Consider the following 24527-nt stretch of genomic DNA (forward strand, 5'->3'; position numbering starts at 1 on the left):
CCGCCTGCTTTCCCTGGACAGGAAAGTAAAGGTGCGTGAGTGCCGGCCTCTGCTCGGAAGATCGTGGCCTGAAGGTAAGGTCACTATTTTTTTTTTAATGTATTCATTTCATTAATTTAAATATGCTAATCCGGGTCCCATCGCCCAGTGGTCGGGGGGGGGGGGTGGGGGGGGGTGCCTCCACGGAGCCTCACCGCTGCCAGGAAGATCAGGCCTAGCACTCCCGGCGTCGGGCTCACTGGCGGACCACTGCCGGAATGATCTTCCAGCGCCCCCCTGTCATGGAGCCTGATGTCGGGAGCTCAGTAAAATCCCGGCCACTGGAAGAGGATGGTGTGGTCAATTATGTCAATAACTACAGAGAGATAGTGGGTTGTAAGAATGTAAAATATCCCATGGCATTCTTTGAAGAGAACCAGGGGAATTCTCCTGGTGTTCTGACAAACTATCAAAAATAGATTGTCTGATCATTTCTTTCAATATGATTGTAGAACCTTGCTGTGCACAAACTGGTTGCTACGTTTCTCTACAACAAAAAACATTAATTAGCCACAAAACACTTTGGGACGTCCCAAGATTGTGGAAGATGCTTTATAAATGCAAATTCTTCCTTTCCCACTGTCATCTCTTCTTCCCAACAACCCTTGCATCTGCTTCCATCACCGAGGTTTAATTATACCCCCACCCTCTAAACTGATTGCAGTGAAACTTATTACCTGATTTCTCCTTGCTTGTTGATGACTTGCTTTGCATTTACATCCTTATTTACACAGTGACAATATCCTATACATTGCCTTGAGGATGTCATTGTGATCAGTTCAGAATGTCATATTACAACATTTATATTACACATTACGTTATCCATACTTTCTCAAGTGATACAGACATCTCAGAATTTCAGGCTACTCTTGCAAAATGGTTCAAGTGTTCCAAAGTAGAACCTGATTGGCCTTGATGCAGATATGCAACCTTGGGTGAGACTAATCCTGCTACACGCTCACGGTTTGATTTTGCAAATACTGCTGCGACACTTTGTTATCTGAAATCAGCCAAATAATATTAACTTTATCAAAGCAAGTAAAGCAAGTGAATCGTAATGCTTAGGAGAGCAGCAAAAACTAATTTTGCAACCAACTATAAGGAGAATGTGCTGCTGATTCATAAAGAGATTGATCTCTAAAGTAAATGACAGTTTGCACAATATATGACATAGAACTGTACATATCAGTTTAAAAGCTGATTAGAAGTAGTAAAGAAATCATTTTATTAAGACTAGTTTATCATGGCTTCACTGTACTAGATTTTAACACTTAGCACATATAAAGAACATCACAACATGCAAATATCCTCCCTCAATCTACAGTTTATGAGCATTCTTTAGTTTCTGCAAAAAGCACGTTAGCAACTGCACCAGCTACAATCCCAGCTGAAATCATTGCGAGAATTTGCTGTTTGTTTTATTCTCTTTTCCAGCCAAAGGATGGATTAACTAAACTGTCAAAATGTGGATTCAGTTTTTAACAAAAATGCACAGCAATTAGACAGATAAGAGAATCCCTGGAGAGAGAGAGATAACTTTAAAAAGATGCATGATCAGAAGCAGGTTTACGTTCATTAGAGTGCCATAATCTTGCTCTAAACATTTCAGCAAACTGAAGTTATGAGACACATTTGGATCCAATAACACAGAAACTATAACCAGTACTAATTAAGTTTTGATAAATAACCCCTTTAAACACATTAAGAATGTATTGCCAGGTCATAAAGTCATAGAGTTATACAGCACAGAAACAGGCCCTTTGGCCCATCATGTCTGTGCCGACCATCAAGCACCTATCTATTCTAATCCCATTTTCCAGCGTTTGGCCCGTAGCCTTGTATGCTATGGCATTTCAAGTGCTCATCTAAATACTTCTTAAATGTTGTGAGGGTTCCTGCCTCTGCCATCCCTTCAGGCAGTGCGTTCCAGATTCCAACCACCCTCTGGGTGAAAAAACTTTTCCTCAAATTCCCTCTAAACCTCCTGCTCTTTACCTTAAATCTATGCCCCCTGGTTATTGACACCTCCGCTAAGGGAAAAAGTTTCTTCCTATCTAACCTATCAATGCCCCTCATAATTTTGTATACCTCAATCAGGTCCGCCCTCAGCCTTCTATGCTCTAAGGAAAACAACCCAGCCTTTCCAGTCTCTCTTCATAGCTGAAATGCTTCAGCCCAGGCAACATCCTGCTGAATTTCCTCTGCACCCTTTCCAGTGCAATCACATCCTTCCTATAGTGTGGTGACCAGAACTGTATACAGTACTCCAGCTGTGGCCTAACTAGCGTTTTATACAGCTCCATCATAACCTCCCTGCTCTTATATTCTATGCCTCGGCTAATAAAGGCAAGTATCCCATATGCCTTCCTAACCACCTTATCTACCTGTGCTGCTGCCTTCAGTGATCTATGGACACTCTGACCCTCTGTACTTCTTGGGGTCCTACCATCCATTGTATATTCCCTTGCCTTGTTAGACCTCCCAAAATGCATCACCTCACACTTCTCAGAGTTAAATTCCATTTGCCACTGCTCCGCCCATCTTACCAACCCATCTATATCGTCCTGTAATCTAAGGCTTTCCTCCTCACTATTTACGACACCACCAATTTTCGTTTCATCTGCGAACTTACTTATCATACCTCCTATATTCACGTCTAAATTATTAATGTACACTACAAACAGCAAGGGTCCCAGCACCGATCCCTGCGGTACACAACTGGTCACAGGTTTCCACTCACAAAAACAACCTACGACCATCACCGTCTGCCTCCTGCCTCTAAGCCAATTTTGGATCCACTTTGCCAAATTGCCCTGGATCCCATGGGCTCTTACCTTCTTAACCAATCTTCCATGCGGGACCTTGTCAAAAGCCTTACTGAAGTCCATGTAGACTAAATGAACTGCTTTACCCTCATCTACACATCTAGTCACCGCCTTGAGAAATTCAATCAAGTTAGTTAGACACGATCTCCCCCTGACAAAGCCATGCTGACTATCCCTGATTAATCCCTGCCTTTCCAAGTGTCCATCTGAATTTTTTCCAATAGTTTCCCAACCACTGAAGTTAGACTCACCGGCCTGTAATTACCTGGTTTATCTCTGCTACCCTTTTTGAATAATGGTAACACATTTGCTGTCCTCCAGTCCTCTGGTACCTCTCCTGTGGCCACAGAGGATTTGAATATTTGTGTCAGAGCCCCTGCTATCTCCTCCTTTGCCTCACATAACAGTCTGGGATACATCTCATCTGGGCCTGGGGAAGTTAACTGAGTTTGAAAAAACATATACAAAAACTAACTTTAAATAAAACATTTCTTTCAAGAAATGTAATGTTAAAAACAGAACTGTTTATTAATGAGGAATTTTAATCCTCAAAACTTGGCACTCTACAATTACGTCCCAACAGAAACCAAGACATACCCTATAGAAAAGTGAATACATAACCTATTCAGCATCTGAGCACTGCATGTTAGTCTTACCTGTCACTGCTGAAGATAAAATAAGGAAGTTTAGTTAGTGTTAGGGAATTAGTGAAATATTAAATGTTATGAAAAATTGAGCAAAATACTTGCAAATGGGAATTTTGTAACTGTGGAATAAGATTTTATGTTGCAAATATATGTGTGCCATAGAGGACCTGCCATCTCCAACAGAAGTTTTATACAATTGCAATCAATATGCATAATTTTAAAATATGATCTATAGGATAAATTACAAGAAAACGAAGTTGTAAATGTACTAAAAGCTCTTGTACAAGGAAACAGTTAAAAGCAACATACCTGTAAATTGGTACTTTAATACATCAGTATAATTTCTTGCTTTTAAAGATTACCCTTTGCTATCAGGTCTGTGTAATGGACTTCCATCAGCTCAACCTAAATAATGAGATTAGTGTTTTACTTGAATTTATAGAACGAATAAGAAAAATAGGATATTTTGACTATATAACAGGCATACAACATGGTGTGGGGAGAGGGGAGGCAATAAACTAAAAATATGTCACAAACAGGCCTTATGACATATTTTTGTCTGAGGCTAATTTCAGTGGACTAGATCCCTGGTCATAAAGGACTTTCAGAATTTTAGGACTAAGATGAAGATGCACCAAGTTCTACTGTTGCTAACCCTTATTGCAACCCAGCTGCAGGACGATTCAGGAAAGAAGTCCTTTAGGGCAGCATCAATTTATTGACATTGTAAAGAAATTCAGCTAAACTTGCCAGCACTTATCTCCTTAGGCTAAATTGTAAGTAGAAATGCATTCAAGTCTCATTAGGGGCGGCACAGTGGCACAGTGGTTAGCACCACAGCCTCATAGCTCCAGTGACCTGCATTCAATTCTGGGTACTGCCTGTGCGGAGTTTGCAAGTTCTCCCTGTGACCACGTGGGTTTTCGCCCGGTGCTCCAGTTTCCTCCCACCACCAAAGACTTGCAGGTGATAGGTAAATTGGCCATTGTAAATTGCCCCTAGTGTAGGTAGGTGGTAGGGAATATGGGATTACTGTAGGGTTAGTATAATTGGGTCGGCACAGACTCGGTGGGCCGAAGGGCCTGTTTCAGTGCTGTATCTCTAAATAAATAAAAAAAAATTAAAAATAATAAATAAATTAAGTAGTTTCTTAGCTAATTATATTGGATTATTTAATCTTCTAACTTGTCTGGTTTCACAAAAAAATGGATTATTCAGCTGCCAATATTCTTCATTGTATCCTTGAGAGTTGGACTTCTTTGCATAAGTGAGCATTCTTGATGTTTTGTTCTTCATTGTTTTCTAAATTTAGCCTAGTCACATGCTATCCTCAGCATCCTGCCTTCAGTTTTCAAGGATATGCATGAAGCCAGTGTCACTTTTCCCACACTAACGACCTTTTCATTTTCTAATTGATGTACCATTATTTCCAATTTATTTTCCTCTCTAGAATAGTCTCTTATTCATTTTTTAAGGCATTTGATAAACTGCACTGTCAACCCAAGGACAGGCCTTCTCCAGACTTGGTTAACCTGGCAAGTTATTGGTACTTATGCTGTTGGAAGCTTGGTACAGTGGTACTTAATTTCATCTATTTAAATTCACAGAAAATTAAAAGCAAAAACAAAATTTGAAGTTAAAAACTTTGACTTTCTGCCACTGGATTTGCAAAATATCTTTCCAGTGCTGATTTTCATTTGCAGCTAGAGTACTTAGAGGAGATCATCAACGTGAAACATTAACACAGTTTATCTCTCCACTTCCAGCATTTCCTGTTTTTATTTCCGATTTCCAGCATCTGCAGTATTTTGTTTTTGTGTCAAATGTTGTTGTGTTGGATAATGAAAGGGGGAAGAAAGAAGAAATATAGATATTTTTAGAAGTCTGTTTAAAAGATTTTTAAGAGTACAGCAGTATTTTTATGAAGGATTTCAAGTTGACTCATAAGGAATATTGAAGAATGAAAAAAGCTTTCCACTTAGACTCTGGTCAGAAGTGTGGGGAAATAAAAGGATAGAAGGTTAATTGCTCTTTTCACAGTAAATATAAGACCACACAAAATTGCAATAATAAGCTCATGAGCTTCTTAAAAAGAAAGTGACATGGCAAGCCATACTTTTCAGGGGATTACACTGTATTAGACACATACCGACATATGCTTGTGGAGGGGTAGAATTAAAACCTTAACTCAATCAGTATGTTGAAAGGGAATAAGTTGTCCAGTATTGTAAAAACATGACTTTGGAAAGTTTCCAAAGCCATATCTGAACAATACTTTCTGTAGCGTTATTGGCTGCCAAAAGAGTAAACGGAAGTTACATTTAACAGATGTCCTTCCAAATATATGGATGATTAGCTAGCTGGAATCCATTACTGAAACTCAACACAATGATGTTAAATAAAAATGTAGTTCAAAAGAGCTATCAAAGCACTGCATTTTTTTCAATTCTTTATCAGAATTAGCAATTGCCAAAACAAAGTGTTAACAGCAGAGACAATGTACCTTTATACTCAAAGGATTTTGTTTACTTAACAGGTGAAAGGATGCCACTGCTGAGAAAATGAATGATTCAATTTGGGAAACTCAGATGCTATTACATCCACCACAGGATTGTTTTGTGTTTAGCGAATCATTTCATCTCGAAAGGCCTGTTTCCTTTTCAAAAAGTCCTGCACACTCATAACTGGTGTTATCCAATTTATAATTGCTTGGTCAATGATATTTAAATAAAATATACAAGAAATTGAAAAAACTACAAAATGCTTTGTGCAGTTTATTTTATAGTGCTCGCCATTGCTTATGCATAAATGCTACTGCAATTTCAGGTAATAGCAATAGTGTGGTTAAATGCAGAAATCTAAAATTTGCTGTCTGAAGATGTACTGCATTGGCTTTAGCTTCATGAAAACAGCCTGTCATGGTCTGACTCACCATTGAAATGCATTCATTGGCAAGAAGGTGATGTTTTTGTGAGGTAGTTATGAACTAAATTCCCCACAGATAAAGTTGTCTTGTTCATTTCAGTCCAAGTACCCTTTTAACGATGTAATGAGTGTTAGTTACTGCCAGTCAACTATTTTGGCACTGAAAAGGAAACCATTACAAATATGGAGTCTAATTTCTTTGGGTTTTAATTGTTGTTGAAATTTTAACTTTTTTTTAAACTTTTCCTTTCTGTCTCAATTTGTCTCTCTTATAGAATCATATGGCACAGAAGGGAACCATTCAGTATGTTGTGCTTCTGCAGGCTCTTTAAAAGAGCTGTCCAATTTAATTCCACACCCCAGCTTTCTCCCCATAATGCTATAAATTAGTTCTCTTCAAATACATATTCAATTGTCTTTTGAAAATTCCTATGGAATCTGATTCCAGCATCCTTTCAGGTAGCATGTTCCAGAGCATAACAACCATCCGTGAAATCATTTCTCCCCGTTTCCCCTCTAGTTCTTTAATGGCACATGCCATTATTAATGTGCATTGGCCAGAATTTAACAGCGATTAAGAGATACGCCATGAGTTGTGAATCTCCAGAACTTGCTGGCCAATTTACATCACTCCACCATTGGCTTTACATAATTGACATCTCGCCCTTAGCTTCCCCCTTATTTTTAAGAACTTGTTTAAGTTAAGAACTTTATGGCAGCGATCACATGCACTCAAATGTAGTCAGGAGCCTGTATCCTACATTTACAATGAGTCACTGCTTCAGCGTTTCATGTACCATCAACTGTTTTGTATCCAGTTGAAATATGCAACAGAAAATGGTACCTTTTTAATCTGTAAAATGTATTGTCAGAACCATCTGGCCTCTTAACATCTACTTGAAATAGGTTGTGTGTCACTTGATCTTTTTGTAAATTTATGCATATTTTGGCATGTAAATTCTAACCTGAACAGCTGTGCCGTCTTACTTAATTAAATGTTGTAACGTGATGCAGGTTAATGAATTTTTTTTGTTTTATTTTTCTGTTTACTCTTCAGCAATTCGTGATGATGAATCTTGAAACTTCAGTTACAATTTTGGACCATTAGCTACTCTTTCAAAAGCAATGTGTTAGGATTGCCTTGACTACCATGCTAATGAAGCCATTTTAGGTAACAAAATGATTCCTGACAACGCAGTCGCCCGCTGACATCATCAGGGTGAGCCAAGCTGCGCACATGGACAGCTACATCTTGCCAGGACTAAGTGGTGCATGCGCGGGATGATGTCACCGCGCAGCGCCATCGTCATCGTGTATCCGCACCTGGTCCATCTTCGCGCATGCACGATGCAGCGTCATCAGGTATCCAGGCCCCCACTTGGCTGGAGCTAGCGGCTGAATGGGAGACTTTGAGGCTGGAGCTCTTCCCCCCCATCGCTCCAGAATCGCTGCTCCCCCCCACTCCCCCGGCCGATTGTTCCCCGCTCCTCGCTTCGCACCACCTCGCTCTCCAGCCCCTTGCGCGACACTTTCCCACACTCCCCCCCACCAGCCGCTAGCTCCATGCTGCGCCACTTCCCTCCTCTCGGCACTCGCTCCTACGTCGCCCCGTCACCCCTTACCTCTTCGGGCGGTGCATTGAGATCGAGCAAACGTGGGAGCGAATGACCGAGTGGAGGGAAGAAGCGTGGCATGGAGCTAGTGGCTGGAGCTGTGGAGGGGGGCGGGAAGTGTGGTGCGAGCGGCCGGAGAGCGGGGTGCAGAGGAGAGGGGAACAAAGGGGGAGCAGCGAAGACTGGAGTGTGCAGCTGAGGGGGGGGAAGCGGCTGGTGTGGAGGGGGAGAAAGCGAGTTGCCGAGGGGGCAGAGTGGCCGTTGGGACGGGAGTGAGAGTCTGCGTTCGGGTGAAATCAGTCCTGGTCAGTCATGTAAACGAATCACAATAACGAATTGGCAGCACATTTTATACTCTGCCCGATTTTCCTTTCCATCCATCAGGGTGCTAATTCACTCTCTTCCAATGGAAATGCAATCATAAAATTCCTTTTGTATTTAACAGGATTACTGGAATATTAAATGGATCTGAGGATTACAGTTAGTATCCTATAACCACATAGCATATTACTGGGCTTCCAACTAACTCAATGTAAGGTTAGTTTGCTAGAACAATCTAACCGTAAGCATTTCTTGTGATAAATTGAGCAGCGCCATCTTTAATCCTGGCAGCTGCCTGAACGTCACTGACACTGACGTTCCAGCCTGCATCTGCACATGTGCAAGTACTGTGCCATCTAGTGGTTGCATTGTCAGCAAACGCAGCCTTTCAGTAATTTAATCACTTACAGCAAGCCATTGTCCTGGGTCTATGCTGCTCAAACCTCTGGCTCCAGGTGGATCTTTTGAATATAAAAAGGTGTTTCAGATGCAAATTGTGGTGGCCATCTTGGCTGCTAGTTTTTTTTTAAAGTTAACTGCAAGATTTTCTCCATTAAAAGTCTAATGTAAGTTTCCAACAGATGAAATTAATATTTCTCATTTGACATATAGGATTTTCTTGACAACCGTCTAACCATCAATTATCTTGTCAATATAATCTGTTAATTTGAGTTGTAATCTCTATCACTGGATATAAAAGAAATTTTAATCTTTCAATATATCATCTTAAATTCTTGAGATCCTAGGTTTATTCGAGCAGAAGTAAGAAAAATTCTTTAGTTCTAAAAATGAACATTAATCTGAAACTTAACTGCATTCTGAAATGGCCTAGCAAGCTACTCAGTTCTATCAAAACTGCTACAAAAGACTATAACAAAACCAGATGGACCACTCAGCATCGACCTAGGCAATGGATACAACAAAGGCACACCCAGCCGTTAGCCCTGCAAAATCTTTCTCATTAACATCTGGGAATTTGTGCCAAAATTGGCAGAACTTTCCAACAGACTAGTCATGGAACAGCTGACATAATCAAACTTACAAAATCATACCTTGCAGCCAATATTCCAGACTCATCCACAACCATCCCTGTGTACATCCAATCAACAAGACAGACCCACCACAAGTGCTAGGAAGGAGTGGCCTTGGGAAACCTGAACGTTGACACCAGACCCCATGAAGTCTCATGGCATCAGGTCAAACGTGAGCAAGGAAACCTCCTGCTGATTATCAGTTACAGTCCTTCGTCAGCTGATGAAACTGTATTCCTCCATGTTGAACACCACTTGGAAGAAGCACAGAGTGCCAAGGGCACAGAACGTACTCTGGTTGGGGAACTTCAATGTCCATCACCAAGAGTGGCTTGCAAGCACCACTACGGACAGAGTTGACTGAGTCCTGAAGGACATATCTACCAGACTGGGCCAGCAGCAGGTGGTGAGAGAACCAACATGAGGAAAAATCCTACTTGACCTCATTCTCACCAATCTACCTGTCATAGATGCATCTGTCCATGACAGTATAGATAGGAGTAACCATCGTGACATTCTTGTGGAGACAAACTTCCATCTTCACACTGAGGACACTCTGTATCATGTTGTGTGGCACTAGCATCAGGATAAATGGGATAGATTTAGCAGCTCAAAAACTGGGCATCAATGAGGCGCTGTGGGTCATCAGCAGCAGCAGAATTGTACTCCTCCACAATCTGTAACCTTATGGCCCGGCATATTCCTGACTCCACCGTTACCATCAAGCCAGGGGACCAGCCCTAGTTCAATGAGGAATGTAGATAAGCATGTCAGGAGCAGCATCTACCATAGCTACAAGAGGTGCCAGCCTGGTGAAGTTACAATACAGGACTACATGCATTCTAAACATGAAGCATCATGCTATAGATAGAGCTAAGTGATCCCACAATCAATGAATCAGATCAAAGCTTTTCAGTCCTGCCACATCCAGTTGTAAATGATGGTGGACAATTAAACAACTAACAGGAAAGGCTCAGTGAACATCCCAATCCTCAATGATGTCTAAGCCCAGCACACGAGTGCAAAATACGAGGCTGAAGCATTTGCAACTAGACATGCATCTAGCTAAGCTGTTCCAGTAGAGTTACAATACTGGCATCTACATGACAAACTGGAAAATTCCCTGTCCACAAAAAGCAGGACAAATCAAATCTGGCCAATTATTGCCCAGTCAGGAGGAAATCATTGATCATCAGGAAAGTAATGGAAGAGATGGTCACCTGTGCTACCAACCACTACTCAGGCACTAATAACATGCTCACCAATGTTCAGTTTGGGTTCTGCCAGGAGCACTTAGCTCCAAACATTATTATAGCCTTGGTCCAAGCATGGATAAAAGAGCTGAATTCCAGAGGTGATGTGAGAATGACTGCTCTCGATATCAAGGCAGCCGCCGCTGGTAATATGCGGTGGGGTCTTTTTGGCATTGTGGGTCATGGTGGGCCACTCCCGCAAGTATTTTACAGGTCTCCCCACAATGATCCATGACATCGAGGGGCTGGTAAAATCCAGCCCTATGTGTTTGATACTGAGTCATATTTTTGTAAGATTGAAAACTGGAAAGGATGAATTTGAACACAGTCCTATTCAAATTTTTAAAAAATATCCCAATGTTCTCATGGCCAGCCCTCCATCTTCCACCCTCCATAAACTTGAACTCATCCAAAACTTTGCTACCTGCATCTTAACTCAAACCATGTCCTGTTCACCCATCACCCCTGTGCTTGTTGACCTACATTGGCTTTCAGTCCAGCATTGCTTTGATTTTAGAAGTCTCACACTTGTTTTTAAATCCTTCTATGACCACGCCCCTCCCTAACTTTGTAACCTCCTCCAGCCTTACCACCCTCCAAGACCTCTGCACTTCTCCAATTCTGGCTGCTTGACCCCAATTTTAATCGCTTCACTATTGGTGGCCATGCCTTCAACTGTCTGGGCCCTAGGTTCTGAAATTCCCTCCCTGAGTGATCCACCACTCTCAAAACACACTGTGGCTAAGTTTTTCTCACCTGTCCTAATATCTCCTGATGTGGCTTAGTGTCAAATTTTATTTGATAATACGCCTGTGAAGGGCCTTGGGACATTTTACTACGTTAAAAGGCGCTGAAGTTGCTGTTGTCAAAATAGTTAGACAGGACAAAAATTAAAGGTGTTTTCAAAGAAGATGTATTTCTTCAATGTCTTCCTCATCAATGTGACATCACCTTTCAAAAATACCAATTAGTTCCTAACTTAACATCGCCACTGCCAAAACCCCTCTGCATTAGCTAACTATTTTACACACAACATACACAAGCCAGATCTTTTGATTAGGCACTCTACAGCCTTGTGGACTGAACATTGAGTTCAATAACTTCAGAGCATGACTGGCCTTCTTTTTATATTTCTATATTTTTTATTGTATTTTATTTTTTAACCATGTTCCTGTTTTTCATGTAAACAGAGCTGCTCCTTATTCTGCTATTAGCACTCTGTCTGTTAATGCTTTGTCTTTCACCACAAGCATTAACACACTCTTTGCCTTTGTCCCAGGACAGCTTTGTTATTTAATCTCTCCTGCCCTCTGCCCTATCACACACCATCCCCTTTGTTCTCTTCCCCACCACCCCCACCCCACTTGCTTAAAACCTAACTCTTTTCTAATCTTTGCCAGTTCTGATAAAAGGTCACAGACCTGAAACGTTAACTCTGCTTCTCTCTCTGCAGATGCTGCCTGTCCTGCTGAGTATTTCAAGTCTTTCTGTTTTTATTTCAGATTTCCAGCATCTGCAGTATTTCACTTTTATTATACACAAGTGCCTGAATTAATGAGATCCAACATGTATATTAATAAGTATATTAATTCTTATGGTTGGGTCATAACAAGTAGCACATGTGTTATAAAAGAATGTGTTTACAATTTTACTACAAATAGCCACCAGCACAATTCTCTCTTGATAGCCTCACTTTTAAAAATGTCTTAAGGCTATTAAACATCCTATTATTCCGAATTACTGCTTTCTCCCTATTGAGATAGTTCGCTGCACTCCAATTAAACACACACATTTAAACTATTAATATATTACATTTTAGAACAGTTTAGAAGGTGCTTCCGGATTTCACTCTTAAATGACTAGTTCTAATTTTAATATTATGCTCCCTTGTTCTGGATTCCTCCACCAAAGGAAATAATTTCTCTGTATTTAGGCTATTGAATCCTTTAATCATTTTAAATATCTCGATTAGATCATTCCGCAACCTTCGAAGCACAAGTAGCCTGTCCTCATAATTTAATCCTTTAAGTGCTGATATAATTGCAGTGAATGTATGCAGTTTCACCTCCAAGGCAATTTATTGCTCCTGAGGTGCTGTTAGAAATTAGTAATATGCCTAGTAAAATCAACCTGGAATAGGTAAAGAAATGGATTAGTGCTGTGAGGTTCGTTTTTATTGAAACTGCTCAAGGTTTTGTCACTCTAGAAATATATCACTGGTGTGATTATTGTTAGATGATGATAGCTGTACCTAACCTGGAAAGGGGCCATGGTCAGACAAGGCCTAGTGGGAGAGCAAATGGTAGATTCTTGAAACAAACAACCATGATACAAAATTGTGTTGGGCTTTTCATTCAACCTTGCTTAATAAGGACTCTGCTGAAATGTACGTTAATTATTGTGTGGAAGTAGAATAGAACCTATTTTAGCGAATCAGATAAGAAATAAGAACAGCTGAACTGAATGGCTGTTAGAAATGGCCTTAGACATAAATAAATGGTGATAAGACAAATACAGATAATGAAGCGTTTGTGAGTTAGTTTGACACTGGAGATGGAATGTTTCTGGGGGGGTTGGAACTACTAAAGGAGAACAGCTTGAGATGAGATAAGGAAAAAAATGAAGTAAGAGTGATTGATCAAGGACAGAAGGTATGTGCGAAGGCTCAAGAAGCTAATGACAGGTGAATGGCATTAAAGGTGGGGTTTTCAACCTACAGTTTAGACAAAGAACTTGATGCTTCATAGGGCATTTCAAATTATTTTCAAAATAAGGTAAATCCTTATAGGGTGAAAAGTCTTAGAGCTGGATTTTGTGTTGGCGGCGCCAGGGAAAGTGATCCTCTGATGTTTTCAAGGCTAAGTGTCTTGCTCCTGGATCCCTGTCCCTTTAAAGTTGGGGAGCCTACCTCCAAGAGCTGCCAGCCAATCAGAGGGTCAGCAGCTCAGCAGTATTGGCAGTGCCACTGTGAGCAGTGGCCACTGTTGGTACTGCAGAGGCCTTGGAGCCAAGACCAGCTCTGGAATCCCGGACCTCAGTCAAGTGAGGCGGGGTTGCCGGGGCCAGTCCACAATGCTCTGGAGATGAGGGTGGTCGTTAAACCCAGGGGGACGGGGATCCCGGGGGGTAAACTTGTTCCCGATGGGGATCCTCCATGGGCCACAGATTGCCCCATGGAGGAGGAAACCTCCCCCTCCCCTTCCCCAAGCCCACAGGGAGGACACCTCATGGTACAAGGTGTCCTCCCCGCATGGCGGAAGACATCCCCCCCCCCACCCCCACTGCTGGTATGATCCCAGCGGCAGTGGGAAGAGGCCCTTAATTGGCCATTAATAGGCCACTTGAGGGCCTCAATTGGCCTGTGGGCGGGAAGGCTATCGTCGGCCTATTCCAACCTTGGGAAGATCACTTGGCAATGGGCCTTCTGCCTCTCTGCCACTTGTTGCGATACTCCATGACCCCTCGCCTCCGTCTCCACCTGAGGGGGGCTGTGGGTGCAGTTTTGTTGAGTCTTTGCTTCTATAACTGTTATTTGAGTAAGTAGATTAATATAATCCTGGTGAATACATATACATCTATTCTTTCATATATGAGTTGAAAGTATAGCCACATATTGATACAAAATGGAGTTTTCGACCGAGGCACTGTGGGACAGATTTAGTTAGCTCACAGTTGGAGCTTGGTACAGCATGACACAGATAACGAGAGGGGGCCCCTCTTATCAGTGAATCTGCAGACTGCATGGCACCTTCAGGAATGCAGGCCCAATTAAAAGTGACAGTTGGGAGACTTCAGGATAATGGATGGGACCTGAGCTCATCAATTGATGATCAGGGCCGGCATAAGCTGATCATGTTGCCACATGATGCCTAATCAGTAATTTAATTGGTAATATGTGTAATGTATGTAATCAATAACCATTCTGATTGGATTGTGTCCAGCCGGGATGGGCTGAGTAACTGTATATCCGTTGTGGATTTCCTTTGTTTTGTGGAGTAGCACTGGACCGCCTTTAGGGAAGGTGTGATCCCCATGATATCATGAATAAAACGTTTATCCTCAAAGTCTGAGTCCGGAGAATTTGTTGAATAATTGGGCATAATCTGGATTTTCTCCAACAGAGGCCACATAAAATCCCGGCCCTTGTCAATAATCCATCCAGGTGTCCATTCCTAAAACAGGGAATAAAGTAAGAGACTTTGGGAGATCTCAGTGCAGTATGCGGTGAAGCGAAATTCTCAAGGAAGACTCTGGTCCAACACACCTGAGTGATTCGAAAAGTCAAGACAACTTGGGGCACCGAGAGGTGATGTGGAAGAAGACAGAAAGAGCTCTGCGCGCATGCCAGGTCCTGCCTAATCTGGACCAGTACTTGCTACTTGTCACTGTCGCATGTTTTTGCTGTATAACTAGTGTGTTATATTCCATTTTAAATGCTGATTAAACTCAACATACCAAACATATTGGTTGCAGTTGATCCTGATTGAAAGATTAAAATCTCTACAGTGCAGTGCCCAAAACAGTACTCCATATAGAATCTGACCCAGTCTAAATTCAGCATAACTGCCTCAATTTCGTATTTCAACCCACTTGAGATAAAAATCCAATGGTCCATTTGCTTTTTTGATTACTTTTTATACCTGTGTACATGGGGACCCAAATCCCTTTGCCCTTCCACAGCTCCCAGTCTCTCACCATTAAGAAAATATTCCAATTTGCCTTTCTTGGATCCAAAGTGGTTAATCTCACATTTGTCCTACATTTTCACCCTGATCCTGAATAATCATTTTGTTACAGTAGACACTTTATTTTAGGGTCCAGGCAGTAGACAGCAATAAAACAAATCAAGATAAGGAACGATGTAAGAGTGGGGGAGGAGGATGGGGAACATCCAAGAAGCAAACCAGTCAAAGAGAACTAAAATAACTATGGGAGGAGAGAGAACAGAATCACCAGCTGACAGCATATAATAAATGGCTATAAAATAAGAACGCATTAGCTATGGAAACTTCTTAGTTGTTACACTTTTGTTGGTGTTTTTACACAAGATCATTAGCAAAACAGTTGATGGGAGGATAATCTCATAGAAACATAGAATTTAAGGCATGGAAGGAAGCCATTTGGCCCATCATGTCTGTGCCGGCCAAAAGGAGCAATCCAACCAAATCCTACTGTCCACCTCTTGATCCATAGCCTTGTATGTTATAGCACTTTAAATGCATATCCAAGTACTTTTTAAATACGATGAGGATTTCTGCCTCCACTATTTTTTCAAGCAGTGAGTTTCAGTCCCTCCATCCACCCTCTGGGTGTAGATATTTTTCAACTACAGGAAAAGAAGTTGGTTTATTAACAACAACAATAAAGACAATTTGGAATCGTTAAAAAAGTATATTTATATATCACCTTTCAAGATGTCCCAATTTACTTGACAGCCAATGAAGTACTTTTGAAGGTTAGTTACGTTTGCAATGTAGGAAATATGGCAGCCAATTTGCGCACAGCAATTTCTTACAATCAACAATATGATAATGACCACATAATCTGTTTTTGTTAAATGATATTGGTGGGGGCCTGAACTCCCCTGTTCTTCAAAAATCAAAAGACAGCATGGGGAGAATTTAATGCTCCCCCGTCGCCCCCACAGCAGGTTTGGAGGGGGAGAGCATAAAATCCAGTGGAATGCTGGGGGCGGGGGGGAGTTCCTGCCACCATCCTGCTTTCACCAAAATTTAGTCTGGCATAAGAAGGCCTGTGAATGGCCTTCCTGCTCCACCACCAATTGAGGCCCTTAACTGGGCAATACCCAATTAACGGCCTCTTCCTGCCACAGCCGCAATTAGCCATGTGACAGGCGGCCCTGTCGCGCACGGGAAGCATGGCACAGAAAATCATGCGGTCTGCTTCCTGGCTCGGGGTGGGGGTGGGGGGGGGTGGGGCGGTCCCTCGTGAAAAGGCAATTAGTGCCTAAACAAGGGACCCGACATTGGGAAAGGGGGAACCCGCTGAGGGCCACCCCCGTGCCCTTGCTGCTGACACCCCTCCCTTGTGACCCCCAACCCTGCGAGACCCCTCCCATTCTGACCTACCGGAGGCCTGGCTCCAGTGATGCTCCTGGGCCTCCAGCAGGTGCATTTACAGCAGCAGCCACCGCCTCCACTGTAGCGTTGCAGCTGCTGGCCTCTGATTGGCCGGCAGCTCTGCAAGGGCGGGACTTCCAGCACTGGGGTCCTTGATCCCGTTGAAATCATAGAGTCATTTATGACACAGAAGGAGGCCATTCAGCCCATTGCGCTATGCAAGCTTCGGTGGGCCTTATGTAGAAGAGACAACGTGGGGATCTCGGTGTCAGTTTCTCCAGACATTGAGACCCCTACCCCCAGGATAAAATTCTCCCCTGTATCTCAGAGTATCTCACTACCTCAGTACCATACTGGAGCATCAGTCTAGATTTTGTGCTCAAGTCTCTGGAGTGGGACTTGAATGCGCAATATCCTGATTCACAGGCGAGAGTGCTACTAAATAAGCCCCAGCTGATATTCGGGGAAGGAATATAAGAAAGGCTGCTGAATAGCTTTGAGTGGATCAATGCTTCCTCGTTCACAAAATATTTTCTACAGAAGCAAGAGTGAGTTACAAGATCCCAATACTACTTTTCAGGTGACGCTGCAAACTTCGAAAAAAGAAAGTCTCATGACAGCAGCATTTTTCTTGAAAGAAAAAGAGACCCTGGTTTGTAAATACAGAAAAGTAAATTAAAGAAACGTTTGGCAGTTTACATACCAAGAGTGCTGGAGAATGTAAATTCAGCACATTTACTGAACGGAGATCCTGCGTTGAAGGAAGACAGAATCAGCTTTCCCTCCAGCAGCAATGACATCAACTCCAGCCCACAGGATGTGGGACTATTATCTAATCCCCACAAACTGGCACTCGGTCGATTTTAAGAGTCTTTAAGAACGCTAGAGGCACTCACAGCACCGTACATTCCCGTCCATAAAGTGCGTCTTTGAAATAGGTTTCCCACTCTGGTAGTAAGTTAATTCACTGACCAAAAAGAGAGGACGGTCCATAACCGCGGGTGTTCGTGTTCTCAGGGTCCAGACACAAGCATGGTGATGGAGAGGTACAGGGGTGGGGGAAATGGGGTGAGGAAGTGGAAAAGGGTTGTGAGGGAAGGGAACAGATGGCGAGAAAGAGAATAAGGAGGCAATGGAGGGAAAGGGACTTGAGAAATTGAATAAGGGGGTGCGGGAGGGGGAGGGGAGATTAGATGAAATATGCCAGTTTGAAAGCAAGGTAAACTGATGGGTAAATTGCATACTGTTTCTGGTGATATCAATGTAATATGAAGACAACTCAAGAATGAGAAAGATGTTGATTCACGCTCATACAATGACAGCTACAAATGTCTCTACTGGCTATGATGCCTGATACATGTTTAAGAGGTAAAATAAATTACCCTCATTCCAATCATCATAGCAATGACCCGAATGTAAAATAATCACAAAATGTTATTTGTAATGCTGCCCTAGTTCACCGATTGCCTCATTCTGTCCCAGCTCACTTCCCACAGTGTGCTGCCAACATACCAGTTCTAAGGAAAGGAACAAACATTTTCGGATCACTAAGATACAGAGTATCACTGCAATTAACTCATGCCCAGTGTAACTGCTCAGTTGAAAATTATGATAGCTCTCTTTCTACAGGATTGTAAAGTGTTAAAATTCACAAAGATGGTTTGAAACTTGCACTAGAACAACACTCTGTCATAGGAACTAAAAATGTATTATTAATACAGAGCAATATTACAAACATATGAACATACAAATTAGGAGCAGGAGTAGGTCACTCGACCCTCTGAACCTGACCTGCCATTCAATAAGTTCATGGCTGAACTGATTACTCCATACTTCCACCTACCCCCGGTAACATTCCAGCCCTTTGCTTATCAAGAATCTATCTACCTCTGCCTTAAAAATATTCAAAGACTCTGCTTCCACCGCCTTTTGAGGAAAAGAATTCCAAAGACTCACGACCCTCTGACAGAAAAATTTCTCCTCATCTCTGTCATAATTGGGCAACCCCTTATTTTTAAACAGTGACCCCTAAATCTAGATTCTCCCACAAGGGGAAACATCCTTTCCACATTCACCCTGTCAAGACCCCTCAGGATCTTATATGTTTCAATCAAGTCGCCTCTTACTCTTCTAAATTCCAGTGGATACAAGCCTAGCCTTAGCAATCTTTCCTCATAAGACAGCCTGCCCATTCGAGGTATTGGTCTAGTAAACCTTCTCTGCATATTGGCGAGAAAGATCCGATGAGAAGGAATTAAAGCGGCAATATTGAATTGTAAGACCAGGAAATAGGAGACGAACGATCAGAACTGAAGAATACTTTGCGACACCGAGGTTGGGACTGGCAGGACAAAACAAGAAGTGTTGGAATTTTCCAATCTTCAAGTGAACTGGAATAAAGTGTTAATCTGTGAATGAAAGAATTGTCCATATGGGCAGACTTCAATAACCTCAGTACAATGGCAGTAAATAAAGCTCCAAATCCTAGAGGACATGACAATATGAATAAACTCAGGCGAGGCTGCCAAAAGTAAGAGCTGAAGGGTAATTTCACTGACCCTACATTCTCAGTGGGAAGCCACAATCACAGGGAGGAGGAGTTGCAGATTTGACTACGACACTGTGGTGCCTATTCTACAACCCACAGGTCCTTCAACTGCAGCTTTCTGCTGGAAGCGAATTTACCAAAAACTTAAGAGTATGGACTAAAAATGGAAATTTATATATAGTTTATTAACTTTGATTAGATCATGGCTGATCTGATTGTGCCCTCAACTCTACTTTCCTGTCTATCCCCAAAACCCTTTGATTCTGTGACGAAAACCACACCTGACAAAAAATGAGACATATTTTTTCATATGGAACATTATTTTTGACCTGTTACTGGACTTGTAATAACTTGTTTAAAAAGACCACAACAGTGGCTGAAAACATGGCTACACATTTGCATTCTAAAAGACAGTTGCCTGAAGAAAACAATGGGCGTATTCCCTGACTCAATTAGCCAGATGGATTTTTGTCAATGGTGAATGATCAAGAGACATTGAGAGTCATTGAGCCAGCATTCCACCTCCTCCCCCCACCCCCCCATTGAGAAAGTCTGGTAAGCTTGGAGGAATCCACAAACCTGCAGGAGGTGGTTCCAAATAAGGAGCTAGTCACATGACTAACCTACTGGCCAACCGAGGGGTTGTTTGAATTGTGCCACGCAGAAAGGAACAGACTGCCAATTTGAAGACAAAGAGAAGGAAGGTCTCTCTCTCTCTCCTTCAAGTAAAGTTCTAGGGACCCATGGAAGTAATTTAAGCCTCAAGACAGAAGACCAGCGAAACAAATTTGAAAGTGTGCATTGGGTCCCAATGAGAACTGAAAGACTTAACTTCAATCAAAGACTTTACATCCAATTCAAACCAGTAACTGAACTCCAGCTATTACTTCAAACCTTTCCCCTTCTTTCTCCTCCTCTGTCTCTATTTGTGTTTGTGTTTATTGTGTATGCATGCTAGTGTGGTCACATCGCGTATTCTTAGTAGTTTTAACTGAGTTAGAGTTTTAAGGTTAATAAACTTACACCTTTCTTGTTTAAATCAGAGAAAACCTGTCTGGTTGATTTCTTTGTAATTACAATTAGTGAGCAGTGAGCAAGGAATCACTGAGAGGGAAGCTGTTTTAAAAGTTAAACCCTGTTACGGCCAAACCAGGAAAAGGCTGATAGGGGAGCCCTAGACAATTCCCTTATCAATCAATAATCTAACTAAATAAAAGCAAAATACTGCAGCTGCTGGAAATCTGAAATAAAAACAATAAATGCTGGAAATACTCAGCAGGTCTGGCAGCATTTGTGGAGAGAGAAGCATAGTTAACATTTCAGGTCATCAGAATCTATCTAACTCATCCTTAAAAATATTTAATGACCATGCCTCCACTGCTCTCTGGGGAATAGAATTCCACAGCCTAATGACCCTCTGGGGGGAAAAAAATCTCATCTCTGTCTTAAATGGAAGACCCCTTATTTTTAAGCTGTGTCCCCTGGTTCTAGTCTCATAAGGGAAATATCTTCTTAGCATCCACCCTATCAAGTCCCCTCAAGATCTTATATGTATCAATAAGATCACCTCTCATTCTTCTAAACTCCAATGGATACAGGCCCAACCTGTCCAACTGTTTCTGATAAGATAACCCCTTCATCCCAGGAATCAATCAAGTGAACCTTCTCTGAATTGCTTCCAATGCAATTATATTGTTACGATCAGGTGAGGAGGGGGTCACCAGGCTCCCCTCTTGCCCTTTCTCTTGTTTGACTGCAACAGCTTTAATTCTCTTTTAAAACAGTGGTTGTGCTTACCACTCCAGTGAGTGTTTTACCTTTGTTGTGATTGTAAAGAACCAATTGGACATATTTTCTTGAGTTTAAACAAGAAAGAGGTGAGTTTATTGTAAACCAAAAACCTGATTTAGATAAAAGTAATAAAATTACTCTACATTTTCACTCACACACGCACATGAGAATCATACACATAAATAGAGTACAGAGTGACAAGAAATGGTTTCGTTTGGATTAGAGTCCAGAACAAGTAAAAATTAATACACAGTCTGTGGGGTTGGATGATTCCGTTGTCTGCCGGCTGAAGTTGTGATCCTGAAGTTCTGGGTTGATAGTTGTTCTTGGATTCAGTTGAGCCAAGGGTGCCCTCCCGGGGCCTTTGTCTGGGATCTAGCAGCCAGCAGCTAGGCTTCGCAAGCCCCGCATGAGGTCTTTTGGAGAGAGAAAGAGAGAGACACCCCTTCTGGCTTCTGCACAGATTAAGTCACTGGCTTATCTGCTTTGTCCAAGGGAAAACTCCCAGCTTTCACTGAGATGGGCAAATGGCCTCATGACTGTCTCAGTGGATTGTATGGAACCCTCTAAAGAGATTTATGTTTAGGAATTTCAATCCCTCAGGCCTTAGAAGAGTTGGCCCTTTCAATGTTAATGTGCCAGGATGGCTTTGAATGTCCTGCTAATGAAAGCAATCTCCTATGGTTCACTCAACAGAGCAAGCCATTGTTTTGGGTGCAGGCTCATCAGACATGGGTTTCCTCTTTGAGGCCTTGCAATGTGCAAGATGATCAAATGTGAATTGTGTTGGCCATCTTAGCTGCCTGCTTTTAAAAAAAAGTTAACCATAGAATTCCAGCTCTTTTTGTTTCATTAAAAGTTTAATGTAGGTTCCCAACTGATGAATTAAAAAATTCTCTTTTGGAATAGCAGGTTTTCTTGACAATATCCTGATTAAGTAAGGAGACCAGAACTGTATACAATACTCCAGATGTGGTTTCACCAGTGCCCTGTACAACTGTAGCAAAACATCCTTACTTTTATATTCCATTCCCCTTGCAATAAATTACAACATCCCATTTGCCTTCCAAATCACTTGCTGTAACTACATACTAACTTTTTTGTGATTTATGTACCAGGACACCGAGATCCCTCTGTACCGCAGAGTTCTGCAATCTCTCTCCATTTAAATAATATACAGCTTTTCTATTCTTCCTACCAAAGTGGACATGTTCACATTTTCCCACATTATACTCCATCTGCCAAATTTGTGTCCACTCAATTAATCCAGCTAAATCCCTTTGCAGACTCCTTATATCCTCCCTACAACTTACTCTCCTACCTATCTTTGTGTCATCAGCAAACTTAGCAACCATATCCAACCCTCATCCAAGTCATGTATATAGATTGTAAATAGTTGAGGCCCCAGTGCTGATCCCTGTGGCACTCCACTAGTTACAGTTTGCCAACCCAAAAATGGTCTATTTATCCCTACTCTGTGCTTCCTGTTAGCTAAGCAATCCTCTCTCCATGCTAACATGTTACACCCTACACCATGAGCTCTTATTTTGTGCAATAACTTTTGATGTGGCACCTTATCAATTGCCTTTTGGAAATCCAATTACACCACATCTAAAGGTTTCCCTTTGTTTATGTTGCTTGTTACTTCCTCAAAGAACTCTAATTAATTAGTCAAACATGATTTCCCCTTCACAAAACCATGTTGATTCTGCCTGATTGCATTAAGATTTTCTTAGTGCCCAGCTATAACCTCCTTAATAATAGATTCTAGCATTTTCCCTACGACAGCAGTTAGGCTAACTGGCCTGTAGTTTCCCACTTTCTGTCTCCTTCCTTTCTTGAACAGAGGAGTTACATTCACTCTTTTCCAATCTGATGGGAACTTCCCAGAATCTAGGGAATTTTGGTAAATTACAACCAATGCACCTACTATCTTTGCAGCCAGTTCTTTTAAAACCCTAGGATGAAGTCCATCAGGTCCTGGGGACTTGTCAACCTTTAGTTGTGATAGGTTTAACGGTATCCTTTCCTGGTGATTATAATTGTTTTAAGTTGCTCCCTCCCTTTCACCTCTTGATTTACAAGTATTTCTGGGATGTTATTTTTGTCTTCTACAGTGAAGACAGACACAAAATATCTGTTCAACACTTCTGCTATTTCTGAATTCCCATTATTAATTCCCAGACTCACTCTGTAGACAACCAATGCTCACTTTTGTTACTATTATCCTTTTTAAATACTTGCAGAAACTATGTTTTTGTATTTATAGCTAGCTTTCTCTCATACACTAATTTCTCCCTCTTTTTTTTGTCATTCTTTGCTGATTTTTAAGTTCTGTCCTCTCTTGTGACCTACTACAAATCTCTGCAGAATTGTACCCTTTTTCTTGCAATTTGATACCTCCTTTAACTTCCTTAGTTAACCACAGATAGTGCATCCTTCTCCTGGAGTCTTTCTTTCTCACTGGAATGTATCTTTGCTGAGTGTTATAAAATATCTCCTTAAATGTCTGTCATTGCATCTCTACTGGCTTAACCCTTAACCTAAGTTCCAAGTTCACTTTAGCCAGCTCAGTCTTCAAACCCTTGTAATTGCCTTTATTTAAATTTAAAATACTATTCTTAGACCCACTCTTGTCCCCCTCAAACTGAAGGTGAAATTCAATCATGTTATGGTTACTGCTACCTAGAGGTACCTTTACTATGTTGTCATTAATTAATCCTGCTTCATTGCAAACTACCAGGTCTAGAATAGCCTGCTCTCTGGTTGACTCTAGAATGTGCTGCTCTAAGAAATTGTCCCAAAAATGCTCTATGAACTCCTCTTCCAGGCTACCTTTGCTGATCTGACTCGTCCAATCTAAGTTGAGATTAAAATCACTCATGATTATTGCTGTACCTTTCTTACAAGCACTCATTATTTCTTCCTGTATACCCCATTCTACAGTGTAGTTACAGTTGGGGGGGGGGGGACCTATTCCCACAAGTGACTTCTTACTTTTGCTATTTCTTATCTCTATCCAAACTAATTCTATATCTTGATCTTTAGAACTAAAGTCATCTCTCACTATTGTCCTAATGTCATCCTTAAATAACAGAGCTAACCCACCATCTTTTCCTATCTTCCTGTCCTTCTGAAATGTCAAGTACCCTTAAATATTCAGGTCCCAGCCTTGGTCAGTTTGTAGCCACATCTCTGTAATGGCTATCAGGTCATATATATTTGTTTCCATTTGAGCTGAAAATTCATGCATTTTGTTATGAATGCTATGGGCATTCAGATTCAGAACCTTTAGTTCTGTCTTTTTACTATTTTTGCAAACTCTGGCCTTATCTGCTGGCACACTCTTAAGTTTGTACACTCTGTCCCTTCCTGCCAGCTCTGATTATCATTACCCTTATTCCTACCTTGTCCTCTTGCCTTGTCCTTTCCCTTTAATCAACCACATCTTCCC

General features: G+C 41.6%; 1 long non-coding RNA gene across 2 annotated transcripts in view; it reads right to left on the reverse strand.

Moving 5' to 3' along the window:
- Positions 1-17533, reverse strand: part of LOC137378470 (uncharacterized) — an 86451-nt gene extending 68918 nt beyond the window's left edge. Inside the window, exons 1-2 of one of the 2 annotated variants that reach the window (XR_010976616.1) lie at positions 17438-17533; positions 3821-3916 (exon numbers count right to left, since the gene is read on the reverse strand). This is a non-coding gene — a long non-coding RNA (uncharacterized lncRNA). The remainder of the gene's footprint in view (positions 1-3820; positions 3917-17437) is intronic. The other variant, XR_010976617.1, reaches the window with a different exon arrangement.
- Between the last annotated feature and the right edge of the window lie 6994 nt (positions 17534-24527).

The sequence above is a fragment of the Heterodontus francisci genome, chromosome 16 (genome assembly GCF_036365525.1).
Source record: "Heterodontus francisci isolate sHetFra1 chromosome 16, sHetFra1.hap1, whole genome shotgun sequence".
In the NCBI taxonomy this organism is placed as follows: Eukaryota; Metazoa; Chordata; class Chondrichthyes; order Heterodontiformes; family Heterodontidae; genus Heterodontus; species Heterodontus francisci.